Source organism: Bidens hawaiensis, unplaced genomic scaffold (assembly GCF_021521415.1).
Source record: "Bidens hawaiensis isolate Kalapana, Puna unplaced genomic scaffold, B.hawaiensis_p1.1 tig00001382_1, whole genome shotgun sequence".
Taxonomy (NCBI): Eukaryota; Viridiplantae; Streptophyta; class Magnoliopsida; order Asterales; family Asteraceae; genus Bidens; species Bidens hawaiensis.
In genome coordinates this window covers 3,869,426-3,880,974 of record NW_027491078.1, presented here as the reverse complement: position 1 = coordinate 3,880,974, position 11,549 = coordinate 3,869,426, and the positions used below count along the sequence as shown (strand labels likewise).

The 11,549-nt window shown below is 34.7% G+C and overlaps 1 pseudogene; it reads right to left on the bottom strand.

The window, feature by feature from the left end:
- Positions 1 to 3,090: 3,090 nt before the first annotated feature.
- LOC143572899 (sulfhydryl oxidase 2-like) lies at positions 3,091 to 7,507 on the bottom strand (annotated as a pseudogene).
- Positions 7,508 to 11,549: the final 4,042 nt, after the last annotated feature.

Sequence of the window (11,549 nt, the reverse complement as noted above, 5' to 3'; positions counted from 1 at the left end):
GGGCAACAGTGTGTGTGGGGGGGGGGGGTTGTCGCCATGTTTGTGTTTAATATATTATTATTTTATTATGTGTGATATATATATGTGTGTGTGTGTGTGCATGTATGTATGTATGTATGCATGCATGCATGCATATATTGAGCTACAACATCACTAAAACCTTAAAACAAAATCTCCCATTTACTAACTAGATGCCACATGACATTTATCTCCTCAAATTTATAGCCCCCACTACACATATAAATTTATAGCCCCCACTACACATATGGTAGGATACTAAATGTGGAGTCTAAATATATAATATTGCTTAATAAAGTTTTTTAAAGAGAAAACTTAGTGGCCCTCATTCTCCTGAAGAGATCAAGATTCTCTTATGTTGAAACACCCACTTGCTTACATTATAAATTCTTATTGCATGTCTTTTAAGCATGAAACACTTCACATACACATTTGCATTTGCTACTTTTGGTAATAACTTTTTGATATGATTGATCTTGATAGTCATGGCATGGTCAATCAAGAGTTCAAACACTTTGTGGAGCATATATATATTATCTACAACTCATTGTGTGCTCTAGAACCATTTCTTTTATAAAATGGTGTACTTAAACTAATTGATTATTAGATTATGGAAAATGACATCAAAAACATGATTAGCAAAAGGGGGTTTGGCAAAAATTAATGACTAATACTGGTTAATGTATGAGGTATTATTTTCTTAATCATTCGACTAATTAACATTATTATAACAAACAAGTTGCAAATAACTATTTGGTTTGGCATCCTTTTGTTCTATCTTAGTTAATGATGATGTGTTTGGATCTTTTGGATTGGAGGGTAAAAGCAAGTTAAAGGTACTTTCTAGACCAAACTAGACTCGATTATCGATAAGAGCAAACAATGTGACGAAATAAACTCTTCCCACACATGAAACACGTTTCTCATCTTTACATTCATCGAGGTCATCTATACATGTAAGTAGGGCTCCAACCAAAGAACTCTGTCCGCAAAGGGGTGTTCGTCAAGGTTATCCTTTGTGATGTTTCCTATTCATAATTGGTTAGAAGCTTTGAATGTGGCCATCAAACAAGATTACACATTCGGAATATTTTATGGCATTCAAACATACAAAATGGCGGGGGCGGATATAGTGTTTGGTCAGGGAATGTATAGGCACCCCCCCCCCCCTCAAATATATAGTTTCCTTTATAAACTTCTAGTATATCAGGCTCAAATCCAAGTGTCTCGTTCTTAATTTTTTAGTGCCCCAAAGCCATCTTTTTGAGCTCAAGTTTAATTTTATGTTGTAAAATAACAATAAACCTCAGATTACTCAATTGTCTAACCATCTCAACAATTGAAAATTTGCAATCTGCAACTTATACGAGAGTGGGATATGAAAAGGTGTCTTATGTTTCATATTCCATGTATGTACGGTGTGCGAAAATACGAAAGATGTAACACTTTATAATTTGTAGTTGTTGAAAAACAAACGCTTGCAAGTGTTACAAATAAAGCTGTAATTAACCGTTTTCAAAAGATGAAATCACGGAGAGGCCAATTGTTATATTTGTTTTGTTTATTTTAGTTAATGAAACTTGTTGCTTACATTTCTATACGTAGTTTATTTAATGTAATTTTTTGACCCGATCCATTTTGGTTTGACTCATTTTAGTTTGACATGGGCCATTCTAGGTCGACTTTTTTTGCACCCACTGGCTAAAATTCCTGATTCGTCACTACAAAATGGCTCAAATTTCTAATTTATCCTATGCACATGATGTAATCGTAAAAGAAGAATGGCGATCGCAAAACAGTTAAGAGTTGGAAAGGCTATTCCGTTTCTTCCAAATGAAACTGGTCTTAGAGTAATCCTTGAACATAGTCGAATTTTTGGTACTGATGTGGAGCACATTTCCTTTATCTTGGTTTATTAGTAGGCGCTAACATGAACCTCATTAGACATTAGAAGCCGACAAGTGAGTCGTTTTGAATCAAAGCTCTTGTTATGGAAATCGAAAACACTCTCATCTGTAAAAAAAAATTGCGGGGGCATAGAACCGACATTTGGAGTTTTTGGTCTAGCGTTATAAATTCAATTCCCTTCAAAAATAGAAAATTATACAAAATAGTGTAACACAAATAATTTAGATTATAGTAATTAATTAACAAAAACAATTATATCCGGATTCATTCTCTTTGTGCCAATTTCTTTTTCCTAAAAATTTCAAGCACTTAATGCATAAACAAAAACATCAAAACCGAAACCAAATAGTTTTCAAAAACTCATAAACCAATTGTTCAATTTGAGCTTAAAACCAACCCAAACCGTCTTGTGACTGAAGGCCTCGGGATCGATTAATAAAATGATTAAAACGTAAATAACAACAATTAAACAAGAACGAATTGTATTATTGATTTGTAATTGAAAACGGGATAATTACAATGGTGGTGGCCGGAGGTATTTATAGCCTCGCCGGCGGTTACATCCGAACACGTGTGTCGTTTCACAAAGGAAGCGAAGTTCCGGTATAAGTTACAACATTTACAAATTAATACACTAATTATTACTAATTACACTTTGTACCCTAACTATACCAACAAAACTTTCTAACAAAGTTTAAATTATTCTTTAATAAACTAACGAAACTTTAACCAGATCGATGATTAACCAACAGTGACTCGTCTATGATTTTAGATGCTTTCAAAACTACTGCTTGTGATTTCTATTAACCAAAATCTGATAAACACTAATCCTGTGCCCAACTTAAAATACTCATACAAATCTAACATATTCTAATATGCTAAAGGGAGTTCATTTTTGTGCTTGCACCAACGGAACATTTTCGGCATATAGAAAATAACACATACAAAGAGAAAACATAACCGGAAAGAATATCAAGTAATCATCACTAACCGAAACAACTACCACTATTGAGATCAACTAATCTATACATACCATATATATTAAAAAAAATATAAAATAACCTCAAGAGCATGCAAAACAACACTGAGGCAGTGTTGCCATTTGGTTTTCAATTCTAGCTCGAAATGTTTACTCGTTTCAGCAACTTGATCATCGTGCACGAATCACAAATCTCTGCTCCAGCTTCTCCTTGGCCTGAAATTCGTTTGGAACAAGTTTAGACCGAATCTCCCAATCCAATCACGATTATGATTAATTAAACGTTCTTTATAAAACGAGGTGTGTAAAAATACTTCCGGCTCCTCTGTTGTGACCGCCAAATGTAAGCCATGGCTCCAAACAAACAGCTAGCCACTGCAATCGCCATAGCCGCACCCACAGGCACTGCAACCGCGTTTCTGGAGGCTAACAAATCTTCTGAGCTGGTGTCCACATGGCTTGTGATCACCGAGTCATTGTCCCTGTAACGGCTCACAAGCATGGGCCCGTAGTAGTTAACCAAGAACTTGGAACACCTCATTATGGTCCCAGTTGATAATATTGTGTTTTGTTTGGTTTGTGTAACAAGATGGACAAAGTTTTTCTGGAGGCCAGATTATTTTTGGGAATTTGGGGTCACCGGTTCCAAATGATGACTCGGTTTTCATGACTCGTTCGTTGACTTTGTTGTGTGTTGACCACAGCCAGAGTGCATAGTCGCGTGTCGTGTTGAAAGGTGTTGTGACACTAGAAGTTTTTAACCATTTAAGATATTAATATGAATAGTCACCAAATTATGAAAAGATTATGAAAATGGTGATTACCTTGAGCACATTTTATAAAAATGTTGACTACATTCTTCACAGATGAAAAACTTGTGAATGAAATCGCACGTTGCAGTAAACGCCAGCGGGCTTTCTTCATCGTCGACTCTAACAGATAGTGAATGTAACAGAACCCATAATCCACAACTGCATAAAGCCACATATTTCTGTTATTTTCTCATAAATGTGTAGAAAATAATGGTTTGAACTGAAAAAAGAAGTATAGTCGGTTGCGTACCTGAAGCCCCTAGCATCGTCCCGGCTGCCACGACAAAACATCTACATTTCAAAAACCGGAACGATAATTTAAACTCAAGTAAATTTCATAATTTTCATTTTCATCCTTGCGGTTTGTCAAAATTGTTACTTTAATACACCATATGTTTTATGTTAAACTTTTTGTGAAATGACGAGAATACCCTTGTTAACGAAAAAATACATAAGCGGATATTTACCCAATATCCACGAGGAACTTGTTTTCCACAAATCTGAAAGGTATGCATGTTCACCTTTGTTAACTGACAAATTATTCGAAGGGTGTAAATCGTCAAAGTTCACGAGTATTTCAGCAGTTCCCTTTCGGCACCTTATTGCATATATGTGTAACATATACATAATCAACGATAAAATAACATTAACAGAAAATCCAAATGAAGAAAAGGTAGATAGATACAAACCTCCTGGAAGGATTATGAGCAACCATAATCTGCAAAAACTTTATAAATGTAACTCGAGTATCCGATTTGATCATCTATCAAAGATTCACATAAAAAAGTTTTTGTAGTCAGAAATTTAATCTGCCAGGGAAAACAGAAGTAGCAAGTAAAAGATATCGGCCTGCAAAAGAGCCAAATGTTCAGTGAGCAGTTCGTGAACCATTCAGCCGGAAGTCCATTTATTAACAAACGAACGAGCATGAACACGGACGGATTATGTTTACGTTTGTTTAAGTTCATCAGTTTACGTTCGTTAATGTATTCATAAAAAACTTTTTGGCCCGTTACAATTTAGTTTAGTTTCATAACCATTTAGGCTCAACACATTGCTTTTCACATTACTTTTCAATTTTAGCTCAGTTATGTTCGTTTGTTTACATTCGTGAACCGTTCGTTTATACTGTTAATGAACGAACATAAATGAACAAGAACATGTTCATTTTCTTAACAACAAACAATAAAACCTGCTCGTTAAATTATTCTGTTCAGTCTTTTGTTCGGTTGAAGTTAAACGAACAAACACAAACATAATCCGTCCGTGTTCGTTCGGTTCATTTACAAGCCTAAAAAGATGTAAGAAAACCTGATTTTCCAAAATAATGTCAAATGCAGCATTCGTGGCTTCTTCAACGTCATATATAGCGCGTGCAATCTAACACATTTTAAGATATACTCACTTGCCTGATACATTCGAAAAAATAATTTTCATTTTATAGTTAACCTGTCCCGGTTCTAAGACATTCGACTGAAAAAACTTCTCGTCTTCAAGGCGATACGAGCTATACAAAAAAAAAACAAAATTTTAGTAACATCACACGCATATGTATAGCAATCATACTGCTTACTAAAGTTATGTTTGTTTTTGCTTAAAAGGTCTGAAATGGGCTTATGTCTGCGGGCTGATGTTCGGTTTATTTGTACATATTTATTTGGGTTAACGTATTTGTTTTACTCGTTTATTTTAGGAACTTTGGTACTTCATACATTTTTATTGTGTTTCAGGTCACAGGTACTTAACGCGCTTAATTTGGACCTGTATGAGCATGGAATGAAGACCCGGGATGTCCAGCACGCTTACCGAGGCAGTTAAACGAAGTTGCTGAGAAAAGAGGCCCATCGCGTAGCGCGATGGGTGTTGAAGGTGGGGCATCGCGCTACGCGATGCCCTGTAAGTTCCTGGGTTGATTTTGGTCCATCGCGTAGCGCGATGGACCAGGAGAGGAGGCCATCGCGCTACGCGATGGTCCCCAGAATCGTGAAAGTTAGGGTTTGTTTTATATTACGTTCTTGATGACCCTAAACGGATTTCTTCACCTTCCAGGCGATTTCCAGAGCAAAAGAGCAAGTCCCGATCATCCCCAATCATCTCTAAGTGTCCTACATGGCCTACCATATCATAACCGAGGCCCGAGAGATGCCGATGCGAGGCTAGTTTCTTCGAGTCATGCCCGGGATGTAGAGTATTGTATCTTTTAGTTTTTCTCATGTATTTAGAATGAATTGATTGTAATGATCTTTGATTAATCTATGAGTATTGATGTCTAGTATTATTGTGCACTCAGTCGGTTTAGGTTTATTTCGATCAGAACGATTATTGTGCCAGTTGCTATGATAATTGCTTATAGGATTGTTTTAACTAGTTGAATGTGATGAAGCATACGCTTTCCCTTAGTTGAGTCACACTGGCAGGGACTGTTTGATAACCAGTGCCGTGTGTTAGTAAGCGTTGATGCCTAAGGTTTGTCTAGTTAGTCAATCGGTGTTAATCAGTGATTGTTAATCTGTTAAGTTGCATGAGTTTGCTGTTAGGTTAATTACTTGGATTCCCGGGTGTGATTTGTCTTTGTTAATTGATTGAACACGTGATTACCTGCTTGCTTGCTACAACATATAAACCAATTGCTAGTGTGATCAGCACTTTAATTGAATTACTTCATAAGTTTAGAAATTGATTTCCCTTAACACTGACCACATACTCCTGGTGGATACGATAGCTGACTTACCCTAGCTGCTTAGGTTAATTAGGTTTTTGCATGACTCAAACGACGGTCAAAACGGGCGCGCAGACATAAGCCTCTGAAGACAGTTTGTTTTTTTCTTAAAAAAAGACCTAAAAAGTGTTTTTACGGTCTTAAAAAATAAGCTAATATCCAACTTCTTCAAACATCTTCACACCCTACCAACACCCATCGTCCACCACCACCACCACCGTTCTCCACCAGCACCATCCCACCACCCACCACCACCACCACCATCCATCACCACCACCACCACCCACTGTCCACTACAACCACCGCTGACCGCCACCCCCGTCTACCATCATCGTCCATCACCCCCACCGTTCACCACCTACCACCATTGTCTACCACCAATCGTCCACCACTACCACCGTCCACTACCACGGTTCGTACACCACCACCAAGTTTTTAGCAGTCTACAAATATTAAAAAAACAACCAGTCTTCTTGTAGACTACAAAGGTTTGGTCAACATCTTCTTCTACAACTGTCTGCAGATGTGGTCTGCAGACCGCAGACATTTTACCTCTATAAAAACAAGCGGCACCTTGTCTCTTCATAAATAGCTAAATACCTTGTTAACTTAGTATTGATCCATTTTAGCAGGCGATCCGCAGTCCTTCCATCAGCAACAGGAATAATTTCACTTCTTTCTCTTTTGCCATTCCAATGGCATTCAACGAATTTGGAAGACGGGCCCCACAACAGGATCGGATAATGAGAAATATGGAACTTAAGACAAAGTTTTATATTTATCTGTACTGCCAAACATGTATTTAAAGTGAACCAATCACTAACATACATTATAAAAACAGCAACTGAAAATTGAAGTAATGATACCTTATTAGCACAGTCTACTCTTGCTAATAATATTATTCCAGGGTGAACTGCATTTGCTCCATTGAAAAGCTTAGCAACCTTCTCATATTGAGGCTGCAAAAGTAAAGATAAGAAACACAACAAAAATGTATACTATTTTGAGATAAAATGAATAATAGTGAAATAGATATACCTTATAGTTTCTGCAAACTGGACACCTGCACATTATTATTAGCATGCATAAGCCTAAAAGATGGATGACTAAAAAAAGTTTACCTAGTTAATAACAGGGGTGTAAACGAGCAAGCACGGGCTACACAAGATCGGCTCACAAAAAAGCTAGAACTGAGCCCGAGCCTGAAATAAGCTTGTTTGATAAGTGAGCCCAAGCTTCATTTATCGGGCTAGAGCCGCCTCACGAGTCTATTATTTATATAGTTTTTTATTTAATATATACTTATTTAATAATTATTATTATTATATATAAGATTACGATAAAATAACTAAATAATATATATTATGTTATATATAAAACTATAATAAAAACATATTAACAAAAACAATTATTAGTTTATAAAAATAAATTAAAAAAGTTGTAAACGAGCCAAGCTCGAGCTTGAAAAACTACTCACGAGCCGAGCTCGAGCTTTAAAAATGTAGCTCGAAACGAACCGAGCTTGGGCTCTCTGTAAGTTAAGCAAGCCAAGCTCGAGCCTAGTCGAGCTCAAGCTTGACTCAGCTTGTTTACACCTCTAGTTAATAAAATTTATTTAATTTGGCTAAACAAGAATGGTTCGTATTTTCTTTATAAAATTTATATATGTTAAATTTACATGCCTGTTAACCTTAGTTAAGGGTCCGATGAGTGTGAAGGCTTTCAGTTGGTAAATACACCAAGTATACATGCAATAAAACAATATTACAAGATCGAAAATATTTGTGCATGCTTTCTCACCCAAAAGGAGGAAGTAAAAGAGAGGGGTTGTGAAACTCACCTCGACTGCGTGTTAAGTAACTAAAGTCAATTGTTAAGCGTGTGGTGCATGCTTGTTAATAGTTGCTAAATGCTAATTTTATCAAGTAATTAATCACATAATACGCGTACATAATTTTCTTATAGCTAATAATTTTGTTTAAATCTATATGATAATACTTAAATAGTCATTAAAAATATAAAAAACCTTTTATGAACGAACAAAAACGGACGTAGACGAACACATTACAACCTAATTAAGAAAAGTTTTATTTGATCTGGCTAACAAGAACGGTCAACTTTTTTATTTAATTAATAGTAACCAAGTTTCAGTTTTGTTCCAAACAGGTTATTGGTGTAAAGTTTTGTTCTAGTTGGGTCACTTAACCTTTATTTAGTGTTTCAATCGTCAATATTTGACCTGGATAGCAGGTTATCTAATTTTTATTTTTTTTTTTAATATTTTAACATTGCATAATATTTATTAAAATTTAGTAAAAAAATACAAAAATCATTTAAATGTGCGAAAATGTGCGAAAAAAAGTTGAAATAATGAAAAAAACTTCACCAATTTCCTTATAAAAATACGGTTTTTTTATAAAAAAAAAATACCAATGTTATTTATAACACCGTAATTTTTTTTGGATGCTACGCACATTTTCGCAATTTTAAAATAATTTTTTTGAATTTTTTACTTTTTTTTTGCAAATTTTATAAAATATTAAACAATGTCAAAATATTTGAAAATAAAAAAAAACTATATAACCTGTTATCCAGGTCAAATATCTAGGATTAAGACACTAAATAAAGGTTAACTGACCCAAATAGAACAAAACTTTACACCAGTGACCTGATTGGAACAACACTGAAACTTGGTTACTATTCTATGAAGTAATCCCTGTATAAATTAATCACATAATACTCATACATAATGTTCTTATAGCTCATAATTTTGCTTAAATGTATATGATAAGACTAGAAAAGTCATTAAACATATAAAAAACCTTTAATGAATGAACATAAACATTCACAAACAAAAACGAACATAAACGAACACATTACAATCAGAAACAGAAACAGTTCACCTAATGTTCGGTTCATTTACCGCTACCCGCCCTAGGCATATTATGAATCAAATTAAGTGTAATTACATTCATAAACCTTAACGTAGGGGTGGAAAATGTGACCCATTAGGTTGAATGGGTTGTAATAAAATGTATACAATGAGTCAGAATGGGTCAAACTAAAAAAAGAAAATGATTGAAACGAGTTAAAACAGGTTGACATTTCTTGAGTTTTTTTTTTTTTTTTTTTGTAACGAAACGGAGGAAACTTTTTAGTTTTTACTTTTTTAGTTTTTAATTTTATATTTCGAGTTATGATTTTTTTAATTATTTTTTTTTTGAATTTTTTAACGAGGGGTTTCTGAAATCTCAACCCATTTTGACCTATTTCAAAAACCCCTCATTAAAATTCAAAAAAAATAATTAAAAAATCATAACTCGAAATATAAATCAAAAACTAAAAAAGTAAAAAAAAAACAAAAAAATTCCCTCCATTTTTCTCGTTCCATTAAAAAAATGTCAACCCATTTTGACCCATTCAATCGTTTCTTTTTTTTTGGTTTGACCCATTCTGAGTAAGGGTGCAAACGAGCTGAGCTGCTCGCGAGCTACTCGAGATCGGCTCGTTAAAAAGCCCGATCAAGCCGAGCTTAATCAAGCCCGAGCCCGAGCTCAAGCCTTAAAAATAAGATCGTTTAATAAACGAGTCCGAGCCTGAGCTCGAGCTTCACTTATCGAGCTCGAGCCGGCTCGCAAGCCTAAACGACCTTGTCATTTATATAATTTTTTTAAATATATATATATATAATGATATGAAAAAATAAATAAAAATAACTGAATAATATATATATTATTTTATACATAAAATTATAATAGAAAAAAATATATAAAAATAATTATAATAATACAAAAAATAATTGATAAATAGTAAACGAGCCGAGCTCGAGCTTTGAAAATAGAGCTCGAAACGAGCAGAGCTCTAATGAGCTGAGCTCAAGCCTACTCGAGCTTGGGCTCGGCTCGTTTGCACCCCTAATTCTGACCCATTATATGCATTGATTACAACTCATTCAACCACGTTTGTATTAAATAAAATAAATAAAATACATTAAAATTATAAAAAAAAAAAAAAAGAATTACTGGGAAAAAAAAACATTAAAAAAAAAACAAAACTTTGTGCATTTATTTAATCGTTGTTGTTTCAATAATTTGGACTCTTCGGTACCCCTATGAGACGAGGTACTAGTAGTCGTCTCGTTCTATTTGTTGCAATTATTCGCGGGCCCTCACATCGGCTCGTGTTGATGACGAACCAGTCACATTTTTTTCCATTCTTTTTTCTTCCTCTCACCGGGGTCGAGCCAACTTATGTATGTCGTCGTCCCTTGAATTAAGCGCTTCTTCCTTCTCTTCGTCAACGAGGTGGAAGTTATTAGAATCGGAGGGTGTGGCGGGTGTGCTCGGATTTGTCGAAGACGAGGTCTTCGACCGTTTTAGAGCCTGGGATGATGCATGTTGGATTGTTTCTAGGATTTATTTTCATAAGTGTTTTTGGAGAAGAGATGTGGTCTTTTTTATTTGAAAGATTGAAAATATTGAAGATGAAGTATGAAATTTTTGGAGAAGAATACATGTATGTGTATATATATATAGTTAGTTTTTTTTATATTTTTTGACTGTTGAACCAACAGCCATATTATTAAAACAATAATTTTTTTTACCTTATAGCCCCTCGTATCTCCTGTGTGGGGGGGGGGGGGGGGTTCTCGCCCAACGTTACCCCTATTGCCGCTACTAACTTAGCCTTAGTGTAGTGTGAAATGACTAATATGTATTTACTAATTACTAAAAAATAAATATAATAGAGTAAAATTGTCATTTGTGTTTATATGGTTTGATCACTTTTACTATTTTATCCTATTCATTTTTTCAACTTATTACATAGAGATGTAAATACTTACCGTTTGATCATACCAAATAGAAATCGGTTACAAACTGATATTAATCATGGTTAGGGTTCGGTTAGGCATTTTTGAACATGAACTGATTAGAAACTAGTTCATCGAAATGGTTAATTATAATAGGTTAATAACCAGTTAACTGGTTATTAACGTTAGGGATACTTTTTTAACCGTTTTCAAACAGCTTTACAGTGGTTAGAAACTTGCTTTTGCCCAGTTGTCATGACGTGTTTAGTATAAATAGGTATTAGGTGTATTAATTTGATTACA